The 12100-nt window shown below is 39.4% G+C and overlaps 1 protein-coding gene, 1 long non-coding RNA gene and 1 other non-coding gene across 3 annotated transcripts in view; all 3 read right to left on the reverse strand.

Annotated features, from left to right (window-relative positions):
- The window catches only part of LOC134804118 (uncharacterized), an 805015-nt gene that overhangs the window by 661104 nt on the left and 131811 nt on the right, over positions 1–12100 (reverse strand). The window lies entirely within an intron of this gene.
- The window catches only part of LOC134803971 (uncharacterized), a 460442-nt gene that overhangs the window by 39981 nt on the left and 408361 nt on the right, over positions 1–12100 (reverse strand). The gene's annotated exons all lie outside the window — the stretch shown is intronic.
- LOC134806181 (U6 spliceosomal RNA) lies at positions 2366–2469 on the reverse strand. The gene has a single exon (XR_010146477.1). It is a non-coding gene; the product is annotated as a U6 spliceosomal RNA (small nuclear RNA).

Consider the following 12100-nt stretch of genomic DNA (forward strand, 5'->3'; position numbering starts at 1 on the left):
ATTGATGCCTTCAGGTTACGCTGTACAGACAGACTAACACTTTGGCAGAGTTTTGCCAACATATAATAAATGACTGCATTTGTTTGGGTGTACATGTTCCATACCAAAGACATATTTATATATTTCAATCCATTTTTGAAAGTTTGGCGTTTCAAAATAGCTTCGCCTTTTCGCAAGGCGTGCTCCTGTTTCTCTATTTTATTGTGCAAGCGAACAGTATCACAATGCTATAATTTTGTATAAATTGAGAACTAGAGGGTCATGCCCTAGACGTGACCGCCCAGAAGTTGTGCTAGAACCTTTCGTGCAAATCATTCAGTCACTGTTTTTAAAAACCTTTTGTAGTGGGTACATTCCACGTTCTTTAATTTGTTAAACGTGTAGTATCAAACTATGACAAGTCATGACAAGTAAATTAAGTGGTAACAGTATCTGGTCCGTGCATAGAAGCACTTGCCCTTGAGGTTTATAGGGCATGGGTAGTTTATAATAAACTTAATCCGTGCATGGGAGCACTTATGATACAGGTGGTTTAAAACTTCCAGGGTCACAATACAGACATAAGGGTGTAAAATACATAATTCATAAACGCCCGTTAGGCCAGTTTTGTATATTTTATTTCAAACATGCTTGTGCAGCACCGCCAGCACATAATAATTTCCCATACCATGGCAGTCAGGGATATAATAATTAAATAGGTAGGTAACCTTGGTCATATCGTGTACATAGGTAGGTACTCGTAAACATGTTAGCTGAAAGACTAGTGCTCTCGAGGCAAATATAATTTATGCAACTGTGAGCTGCTCTTACATTGGGATCATATGTATTTATTTCTAGTCTGCCTTAGCAGGCCTAGACTTCAAAGGTTTTTAGATATTCATAGGGCCGTTAACCGGACCTTTTGTACACCTTGAGCAGGCTGTTTGTTTCACACTATGAGTAATATATATTGTAAACATAGCTTATTTCAGAATGGAATCGTAAGCTCTGTCGTGTCGTGAGCTTACCGAGCCTGATTTAATTAGAGTCCACAGATTATCTGGACCTTGGAGGATTGACCACTCCTTATTCTAATTATCAATATTCTGCCTGGGCTTATAGTCGAAATTCAGCGACTAAATTTCTTAGTATTATCTATGCCGCCCAAGTTATGAGGCTTAGCGTCTCCAGACCACAATTTTATTTATATATTAGGTTGCAAAGATTTTATCATCTTTAAAATAAAAATGAGTCGAGATAGGCCTGGAATCTTAGGTTATTTTTTACCTTTTATGATTTTAGAAATGTTATTGTAAATAGTAAGTAGTTTTCACTTTTACCACAGTTAATTAGCCCAATTTTGGTTTTAGCCAACAGGGTGTTCGGGACCCTTAGAATAGATTGGTAAACAGAAATGAAAACTCTAATAACGAAGCCTTGCCTATTTCGACTGATTTTTACCCAAAACCCTTTTTACTTTCTCTAAGAGGAGATATTTACAAATTCATCTTTGTAATGTTTTTCTGATTGTGGCCTACTCGCTCGCTTGTGTTATAACCATATCATTTATATTTCTGTGAATATGTCTGACATGCCTTGCGCAGGCTTACATAGGTTATAATATCATCATCAATAACTTGACGTCAGTTTGTGAACGAATCAAAGATTCTTTGGCACACCTTACGCAGGTGGAAGCATGGCAGCCTTGCGCAGGCTTAGATAGGTACATAATATATTGGTTTTATCACAAATAACATGACGTTAGTTTGTGAATGAATAAAAGATTCTCTTAGGCACACCTCACGCAGGTGGAACCATAACAGACGTAGGTTTAAGAATATCATTCAAATCAAATACCCTGTGGGTAATATTCCCTTAGTTGCGGGTTCCTTGCTCGACAAGGTGAAAGGCTTTAAGCAGGATTTAACAGGCACTTTTAGAGAGTGTCATTCACGGTGACGCGCAGATTTGCCAAAACTAAACTTTAACTCTACAGTTAACTAATATAATTTGACAATATGAACCAAACCATGCGTCTTCGTCAATGAATCAATCTAAAGATTCCCGTATCGTTAATGCCCTTCCAAATCACAGGCTTCCGATTTTATTTGAAACGTTTACAAGTGTACTATTTATGTAGGTAGGTAGGTAGGCTTAAGAATTGACCCTCTTGTATGTAGTTACGTATAGAATTAATAATCAAATTATTCAAATCCAAAATAACACAAGCACATATAGCAACTACATGCAAGAGTTCTTTCCTTAACCTTTTTAGGTTGTAAGTACCTGCTGAGTTATTTATTTAAGTAGGTACCTACCTACATTTTAATAAATTTTTTTTTTTTTTTTTATCAAAGATCTAGTTGGAGAGATATAAGTTGGTAGATAAAGAGTGAAATACTTCACGATTTCGCATGTCATTCTTGCGCAGAGCCATGCTAATCTCTCTCTATGTCTAGTCAGATTTAAGTTTATGTACTGCCGAAGTACTCACTTTCCACAAAAATAAATGCAATGTTTGCGATGTAGGTTTGTTCGTTACCTTGTGTCCCTCAGAGCGGAAATAGAAGCCCCGCGAAGCGGGGCTTCGTCGACTCCTAAGCGGGTACACATTATTTATCAGCAAGTTTATTACCAAAAAATAAATTTTGCAATAAATATTATATTAACCCGGAACGGGATAAAAAGACAAATTGCTGATAGATACTTGGACAGATAAAACCTACACGTCTATAAGCTTCTAACTTCATACGTAGGTTCTACGTAACACGTATTAACTATCCGATCCTTTCGTATTCGAAAACACAAATCACTTGAAAACTGAAGGGTATGCCTCCACAGATCACCATTTAAGTATTATAATTTCAACCGTTATTATACACACACACAAAGATTTAAACTAACAAGACTCTGAAGAGACTTAATGTAGGTATAAAATTAAATTATAACGGTGACACGTGCACGCTTTACCAGCTCGATGTGTTTTCTAACATGTGTTTTAGTATTTTCATTGGCATAGCCACGGTGCGCGCAGGCAGCCTTTGAAAACACTTGCACATCACTATTCCGGATCGTTTTTATTTGCTAGATAGTTTAACGGACAACTAAATTTAAATATTTATTTCGAACGGCAAAAGCCGTTAGAAACTGTTTTTCAATATAGTCAGCTAAACTGGGGTACAAATTCAAAAACTCACCAGCAGTTTAGCTTCACGACCTTCCAGATGGAAAAACAGCAAGCCAATGACTTGGAAATTTGTTTTGGCGGTAACTGTCAAACACCTGTCAAAACCAACTGCTCTGTGGTGGGAATGTGAGAGAGAGAGAGAGGGACGTATATGCTAGAAAAGGACAATACGACCGACAACACAATGTTGCCATTCTCAATATTATTCTTAGGTTTCGAATATCGGTACAGTTGTTTAATTCAACATAATAATTATGACTTAAAGCTGGTCAAACAGATCTTGTCAGTAGAAAAAGGCGGCAAATTTGAAAAATGTAGGCGCGAAGGGATATCGTCTCATAGAAAATTTGAATTTCGCGCCTTTTCTACTGACAAGATTTGCTTGACCATCTACATCTAACTTATCTATTACCTATGTATTTCTCTTGAAAGTGACGTGTTAACTGTTAACTCTACTTTTGTTTTTCACAACACGAAAATTTGATTACCACTTGTTCAAAGATCACCTTTGTAGTACCTATCTACTTTCTTACATAGGTTACATACTAATTATGAAAGTTTGCCAACTGAAACTGATAGGCACTTATTTTTAACGCAACTACTAGAACCTACTCTATAACTCTATTGAAGTCTATTGCATCGATTCTTGGCCGTTCATGGAACAAACGGATGTCGGATGTTTTGGCAACCATATAGGTTGTACATGATGTAGTACATAATTGTTTTCCATCGTATTTTCTCGGAAACGTTCGTATTTGTCATGCTACTTCAGCCAACCTAAGTACTTTTTGTTCCTACTGAAAATGTACTGAAACTGACTGAAATAGCAAGACACGTTCGTACGTTTTCGTGAAAATACGATGGAAAATATTTATGCACTAGGTAAGTACATCTGTTCATATGTATCTTGATTCGGCAACCGTATGTTTTTTTACAAAATTTCGTAGTCCAGCAGTCGCGCCGAGTTAAGTTTGCCAAATTTTATAAGTAGGTAGGTACATTTCCACGTCCTATAAAATAAATAGCTAGCTTAACAAGCGCCGTACACCAACAACGGATGAATACAATAAACTAAAAACGAAGTACATACTTAATTAATAGTCAGCATGACTTTGCGTTTTCCTCTCCAGCTACACTAAAGGCATGAGTCAGAAGTAGTACTAGAAATATCTACTAGGATGCTGTAAAACCTACTATAGATGCATAAAATAAATACGTGATTGGATCAATATTGATGTTATTAAAACAGTATGAAAAATGCTGTGTAATATTTTTCGTATCATTTTGAGTGGGCAGCGCAGAGATTGTAGAGAATTAGGTGATAGTGGTGATACTTAGGTACCTAATTTACCTAAAGATTAAAGGATGACTCACGCTAGGCCAGGTCGGAGCTTCCGGCGCTTCGTTTTCAATGGAAAGCACCACGTGATCACCGATCAGCCGTCATAGAAAATGATATGTCGGACGCCTCGGCCCGGGCACGGCCCGGTCTAGCGTGAGTCATCCTTAACAGGTGCAACATGATGTGGTCATGGCATTGGTGATGGTGACGTGGTTTGTTGATTATCTACCTATCTCATTTGAGATCCGGTAAAAAATGTAAACACTTGATGTCTCAGCACTTTTGAGCTCCATGGGTGTAATTTACTAACTTTAGTCAGAATTACACTGCGTAGTGCGTACCTATAGTTATCTTATCATTATCAGCCTTTGAGTTTTGTAAAATTACTTAAATAATTAGAAAGTTGCTTTTGTTATCTTCAACAAACTCTCGTCCTATTTTTAAAACTGTGGTTTGGATATGGGGACATTTGTGACATACAATACAGTATAGAACACTATACAGGGTGTCCCATAAGTGACACGTCACAGTGACACTGGAGGTAGATCAGAGGGGCTACCGCGAAAACCGAAATTCGCAAATTGCGGGGATCTTACTCTTTTACTCCAATGAAGGCGTAATTAGAGTGACAGAGAAAAATGCCCGCAATTGACGATTTTCGGTATTGGCGGTAGCCCTACAGGCCAAGAGGACCCAAACCAACTTAACATGACCCCAGTAAAAGTGGCACGGGTTTCGAGTTATTGCCAAATTAAGGTTTTTCATGAATTTTGACCGTTTTTAGGGTTCCGTACCCAAAGGGTAAAACGGGACCCTATTACTAAGACTTCGCTGTCCGTCCGTCCGTCCGTCCGTCCGTCCGTCCGTCTGTCACCAGGCTGTATCTCACGAACCGTGATAGCTAGACAGTTGAAATTTTCACAGATGATGTATTTCTGTTGCCGCTATAACAACAAATACTAAAAACAGAATAAAATAAAGATTTAAATGGGGCTCCCATACAACAAACGTGATTTTTGACCAAAGTTAAGCAACGTCGGGAGTGGTCAGTACTTGGATGGGTGACCGTTTTTTTTTGCTTTTTTTTTTGTTTTTTTTTTTTTTTTTATATGGTACGGAACCCTTCGTGCGCGAGTCCGACTCGCACTTGCCCGATTTTTAACATTGTTAGTGCCAGTGTGCACTCGGAAAGGTCTCGAAGTTAGTTTTTTTTATGTGTACGGCATCATGAATAGGTACTTAATTAAGATAACAGAATAGGTATTTTATCGATAAACAATGTAAAATGCAAAAAAGTACTGGTTTAATCTTGAATTAAATTCACAGCGAAACATTAATTTCGACTTTGACCACCTGTCGTGAAAAAAAAAATACTAGAAAAGTAATGAACAAATAACGTCAAAACATTAAAAAGCATGTTATGCAGATTCAAAAATGGTAGGTATAACACATGTACCTTCCTGCAATAAAATAGTAATTATTATCATCTTTCGAAAGCCTCATAAAAAAAATAAGACATCTAATTCTGGATACAGAAATAAAAAAACGCGTATTCAGTATTCGCCGAACGCCTAATGTAAAAGAAAGAGATGGAAAATGGTTATCTCCTTTTTTAAGGATATCATTGAATTGATAAAGGTCCAAAGAAAATAAAATACTGCAAATTGAAGTTTAATCAATTTATTAAAGTAATTTTATTTTACAATAGGTGCTCGAATTGTTTTTCCTCAGCTCGTATGCACGCTTGGGAGCTATTCATAAATCACGTCATTTCAAAAATCGTCGTTAATTTCCTTAAATTAATTTCGGATATGTTTCGTGCTGCCTCGAACATACGCCGCCGTAGTTCCTCTTGGGACCTTATGGCTTGGAGTAAACTTAATCTTTTAAGCATTTTAAGCATCCCCAATGAAAAAAATCTAACGGATTTAGTCCGGGGAACGCGGCCGCCATGCCACTGGTCCCAAGCGGCTGATCCATCTTCTTGGAGCTGGAACCACAGCAAGATGGCTGCCCAGAACACTACGCACGCGATCTCCGCGACCACCTTACACAGAAATTCCCAGATGGACCAGCCGATTGGGCATGGCCGCCGCGTTCCTCGGGCCTAAACCCATTAGATTTTTTAAATTGGGGATGCTTAAAATGCTTAAAAGATAAAGTTTACTCCAAGCCAATAAGGTCCCAAGAGGAACTACGGCGGCGTATGTTCGACGCAGCACGAAACATATCCGAAATGAATTTAAGGAAATTAACTTGAAGTTTTACAAGACGGTGCCAAGGGGCTGTCCATAAATTACGTCATCGATTTTTGACGATTTTGGACCCCCCCCCCCCCTATAATCATCCAAAAATCATGCCCAATGATATCCTTAAAAAGGGAGGTAACCATTTTCCATCTCTTTCTTTTAGGCATTCGGCAAATACTGAATACGCGTTTTTTTTATTTCTGTATCCAGAATTAGATATCTTAACATAAATCGTTATTTTTACTAAGTAGGAAATCTGCAATCCGTTGGGATTGCAGATTTCCTAGTTTTAACTTATTTTTTATGAGGCTTTCGAAAGATGGTAATAATTACTATTTTATTGCAGGAAGGTACATGTATTATACTATTTTTGAATCTGCATAACATGCTCAATGTTTTGACGTTATTTGCTCATTACTTTTCTAGTATTTTTTTTCACGACAGGTGGTCAAAGTCGAAATTAATGTTTCGCTGTGAATTTAATTCAAGATTAAACCAGTACTTTTTTGCAATTTACATTGTTTATCGATAAAATACCTATTCTGTTATCTTAATTACCTATTCATGATGCCGTACACATAAAAAAAACTAACTTCGAGACCTTTCCGAGTGCACACTGGCACTAACAATGTTAAAAACGGTCAAAATTCATGAAAAACCTTAATTTGGCAATAACTCGAAAACCGTGCCACTTTTACTGGGGTCATGTTAAGTTGGTTTGGGTGCTCTTGACCTGGTCTACCTCCAGTGTCACTGTGACGTGTCACAGCCCGTTCACACAGAGTCTCCGTATTTACGGTACCCGTTTTAACGGATACAACAAAAAATTATGCTATGTTCACACATAGGCACCGTATAACGTTCAACGTATCCGGCATTAACTGAGAGCCCGTTCACACATAGTCTCCGTCCGGGCTCGCTTAACACAGTTTTTGTATAGGATTTTGCTTTGTTCGTCATTCCCGCAGCTCGGCCTTCGGCCTCGCCAAAAATTACTGGGGGTGGGGCACGCTTGGACATTCGGGATGAAACTCCGGGCCTAACGGCCCTCCGCGGGGTCGGCCTTCGGCCTCCCAGCCTGAAGCTCGCCCTTCGGGCTCGCTTAATCTACTTGGAAATTTGAGTTTGGCCCGTGTCCACCGCCATTTTCGATTTTTCAAAAAAAAATTTTTTACGTGTTAATCTTGGGTCCCCAGGCTCGCCGCATGCCAAATCTCAGCGCGCTCGGACCAACTTGAAAAAAAAAAGTCGGCTATTTTTAATTTTTTTGAATGCAGTTTGTTTTGTCTCGGGGCCCTCTATGACATTTGGTCGAGCACCCCCCACCTATCTCGCACCGTTTAAAAGTTGCCATACAAAATAAAAGTGGCCAGTTTTCCCACAATTGTAGCATTTTTCAAAAAAAAATATTTTCGTAGGGATCTAGGGGGCTTTGAGATTCCGTGACCAAAATTTCAGCGCGCTAGGACAAAAGTCAACCCTACAAGTGTTTTAATAAGCGAAGCGGCGGGCCGAAGGCCTGACGCTGAGCTTCGAAACCCAGCGAAGGCCGAAGGCCGAGCTCCGCGTAGGGCTGAAGGCCCGGAGCGTCCTTTACGTACGCGCTAGCACGCGAGGCCGAAGGCCGAGCTGCGTGAATGAAGTGCTCCCCAGCGTTCTACCAAGTCAACTGTCTTGATAAGCGGAGCCGGCGGGCCGAAGGCCCGACGGCGAAGCGTCGAGGCTAGCGAAGGCCGAAGGCCGAGCTCCGCGTAGGGCTGAAGGCCCGACGCGTCACACGAGAGGGTGAGCTTGTCAAGACACTTTTACTATTGGGTCGTGTTTAAGCTCCAACTTCCCGCTTGAGCCCCGGAGCAAAACCAACCATCCCAAGTGTTTTAATAAGCGAAGCGGCGGGCCGAAGGCCCGACGCTGAGCTTCGAAACCCAGCGAAGGCCGACGGCCGAGCTCCGCGTAGGGCCGAAGGCCCGGAGCGTCCCTTACGAGTTCCCAAGCACGCGAGGCCGAAGGCCGAGCTGCGGGAATGAAGTGCTCGCATACGGATCTTTTCTTTCTAGCAAAAGTACAACTTCATTTCCTTTTCCCTCTGGAAAACAAACTACTACACAAAAACTACAGCACCAACAACAGCACAAACAACAGCATCAACAACAACAATATATTTAACAAAAGAGCTCCCCCCGCCCCGCACCCCACACACAGTTTATATCCAGTAAAAACGTACGGATACATGACGGATACGTATTCCGTTCATCCAGTATTTCGATGACAAAACGGAATGTCATAATTTAACGGACCGACATTTTTTACTGTATACTGAATACTGTGTCATATGTGAAGTCGCTCATACAACTCCATACGCCATCAATGAAAAAAAACGTATACGATAAAACGGAACAGTAAAACGGAGACCCTGTGTGAACGGGCTGTCACTCATGGGACACCCTGTATAACAGTACCTATAAATATATAAAATATAATATACTTACCTACCTAGCTATATATTAATTAGCGTCATCAACTCATCATAAAATTATCTGCGATTACCTACCGCTTTAGATATACGTGAAATAAAACGATTTTATCTACACACAAATCATAAAACCCTTTATGATGCCTTCAAAAACCGCAAATTACGGCCAGCATAAACGTAGGAAACTAAGCTGGGGCCCTTGGGCACATTAAGAATTTGGAGCCCTTTTAGAAAGTAAAGAAAGCGAATTAAACTAACATTTTTCTACTAGGTATGATCTTCTATATATTATGGGTGGTATGAATGATACTCTGAAATGTTCTCGGCATGTTCTCGGGAATTATTATTAGGCAACTTAACAACAATGTTATCAACAAAATAATTAGGTAAGTATCTACTAAAAAATTTAAATATTAATATGTAGTATTACATTATTATGGTCATTTATTTTTTATTTTAAGTACATTTTTTTTAAAACGATTAGTTTCATGTTGCAAGAATGTTCTGCGAACATTCTCAAGAATCTTTCCGCATTTTAGAAATGTTCTGCAACTTGCACATTGCTATTCCCGCACCAAAAACCTCGATGTAGCCGATGTAGGTATGTTAATAATCCATAGTTGAGGTGATCTGTGGAATACACACAGAAACGAACTGCTACCAGAAAACTGGGTTAGGTTAGGTTAGAACTGCGGCCCTCACGGAAACGAACTGCTACCAGAGAAGAGGGTTAGGTTATTAGGTTAGAACTGCGACCCTTACAGAACCAAACTGGTAGCAGAAAAGTGGGCTGGGTTAGGTTAGAACTGTGACCCTTACAATCAATTTTAATATCCGAAGTGAAGATTTAAGATTTAAGCTAGTGGCGGTTCAAAGGGGCAACGCAGCCAGCATTCTAGGGTCCATTCCAGAAGCGGGTAGCTTGGGTAGAGATATCTTATATTTAGTATTTAGTTTTAGTTGTTAGTTTAAGGTTTTGTGTAAGTATTATTTTAACATTGTTGACATTTCTCATTTATTCAATTAAGCTAGTTATTAATCGAACGAGCGAGCGAAGCGAACGAAGTTCTTACATTCGACTTGGGACACGCGGCTGGCTAGGGGCACGTCCCGGCATTTCGATGTTTTTAAGCTGAACTATCAGAGGATAGTTTGATACTCAAGAACTTAAGTAAATTTGTTCTAATTTAAATGAAATTGGGTAAACGTGTAGTTGAGGGCATTCTATTTTAGTCATTAAATTATGACCAGGCTCGATCAATGGGTTATTGAGCTAGAAGAGCTTAGAAGGCTAAAAAGCTATTTGTGAGGGGTCTTGCTATTCTGGTAATTTTCTTGCAAGAAAGTATGGTCGAGTTTGGTATCAAATGAAAGTGCTCCGTTTACACATTTATTATTTTAGGTTGTATTGCAGGAACAATTGCTTCATAAGTCAGAAACGCGCATGTGACACCCTTAGACTACGAAAACCGCTTAGCGTTACTTGTTAGTCTCCATAGGCTACGGTGGCTAAAATCTAGAAAAAAAACTGTTTAAAAATTGAATTTAGCAAGGAGCAAGTACCAGGCCCTCATGAGTTACGAGAAGGTGTCGTTGACCAACCCGCCGTGGGGCGCGGGGCGCGGCGGCCGGGGCGCGTACCAGTATGAAGGCGGCTATATACTCGCATATCTTAGCTGTATACTTTTGGTTTGGTTTGTTTGTATGATTCTACTAGTTTAAAGACTTTAATAGTACATTATTGTCGAGGCTCGGAAGTAGCTACTTGCAGGCTGAGGATTCGTTTTAAACGGACGACCTTGGGAGTCCGTTTAATTGAATCCGAAGCCAGCAAGTAGCCTTCCAGCCGAGTCATATATAGTGCTTTTCTCAAAAATGGTGCAAGAAATATAAATATCATAGAAATATTTTACAAAAGCAACTTTCTTACGTATATATTTTCACAGAAAAAAGTAGAAACAATTGAAAAAATTAGCTTTGCCGCCTTTTTATTTTTTTAATAAAAAAATAAAACTGTATTTTTCTGCCGAAAATACGCCAACCTATTTGAGACAGCTAAATAGTCGCGGTACTAATCATCTGTTTGGCTGTTTAATGGGCCTGTGCCTTCATTTGATATGGCCATTTCAACTTTTAAAAAGTTTGGAACTCGACAAATAATGGAATTTGTATGCAACATTGCAGTCCCAAAATCGAGACTGCAATGTTTTTAACTTTTTAATTTTTGACTGACCATAAACTACGCGCTTCGCAACCTATTTTTTAAACGGCAAAGTCGACTTTGCCGTCCATTTTTGAGAAAAGTATTATTTTTGTTGACTTGTAGAAAAAGTATTGTATACAATAGTGATGTAGTCAAGCTTTTCAGTCTCGTAACTACTTGGGCAACTCAGCAAGCTTCGTTGCCTGAACACGGTGCTCGACTGCAGAGCTCTATATTGTATCGCGATTGTATGAAATACTATTTTTTATATGAAGATTTTTTTTTAAATGATGAAAATTTTGGAATCCATGATGGCGGCCATGCACTATGTCATAAAAGTCGTCATGGATGTCGTTTTATAGGTTTTAGGGGCCTCGATTTCGAAAATGATGACCAATATGGAATCCAAAATGGCGGCCACGCAGTATGTCATAAAAGTCGTCATGGATGTCGGCTTATAGGTTTTGGGAGGTACAGATTTTGAAAATGATGAACATTTTGGATTCCAAGATGGCGGCCATGCACTATGTCATAAAAGTCGTCATGGATGTCGTTTTATAGGTTTTAGGGGGCGCAGATTTCGAAAATGACGACCATTTTGGAATCCAAAATGGCGGCCATGCAGTATGTCATAAAAGTCATCATGGATGTCGTTTTACAAGTTTTA

This window comes from Cydia splendana, chromosome 2, assembly GCF_910591565.1.
Source record: "Cydia splendana chromosome 2, ilCydSple1.2, whole genome shotgun sequence".
NCBI lineage: Eukaryota > Metazoa > Arthropoda > Insecta > Lepidoptera > Tortricidae > Cydia > Cydia splendana.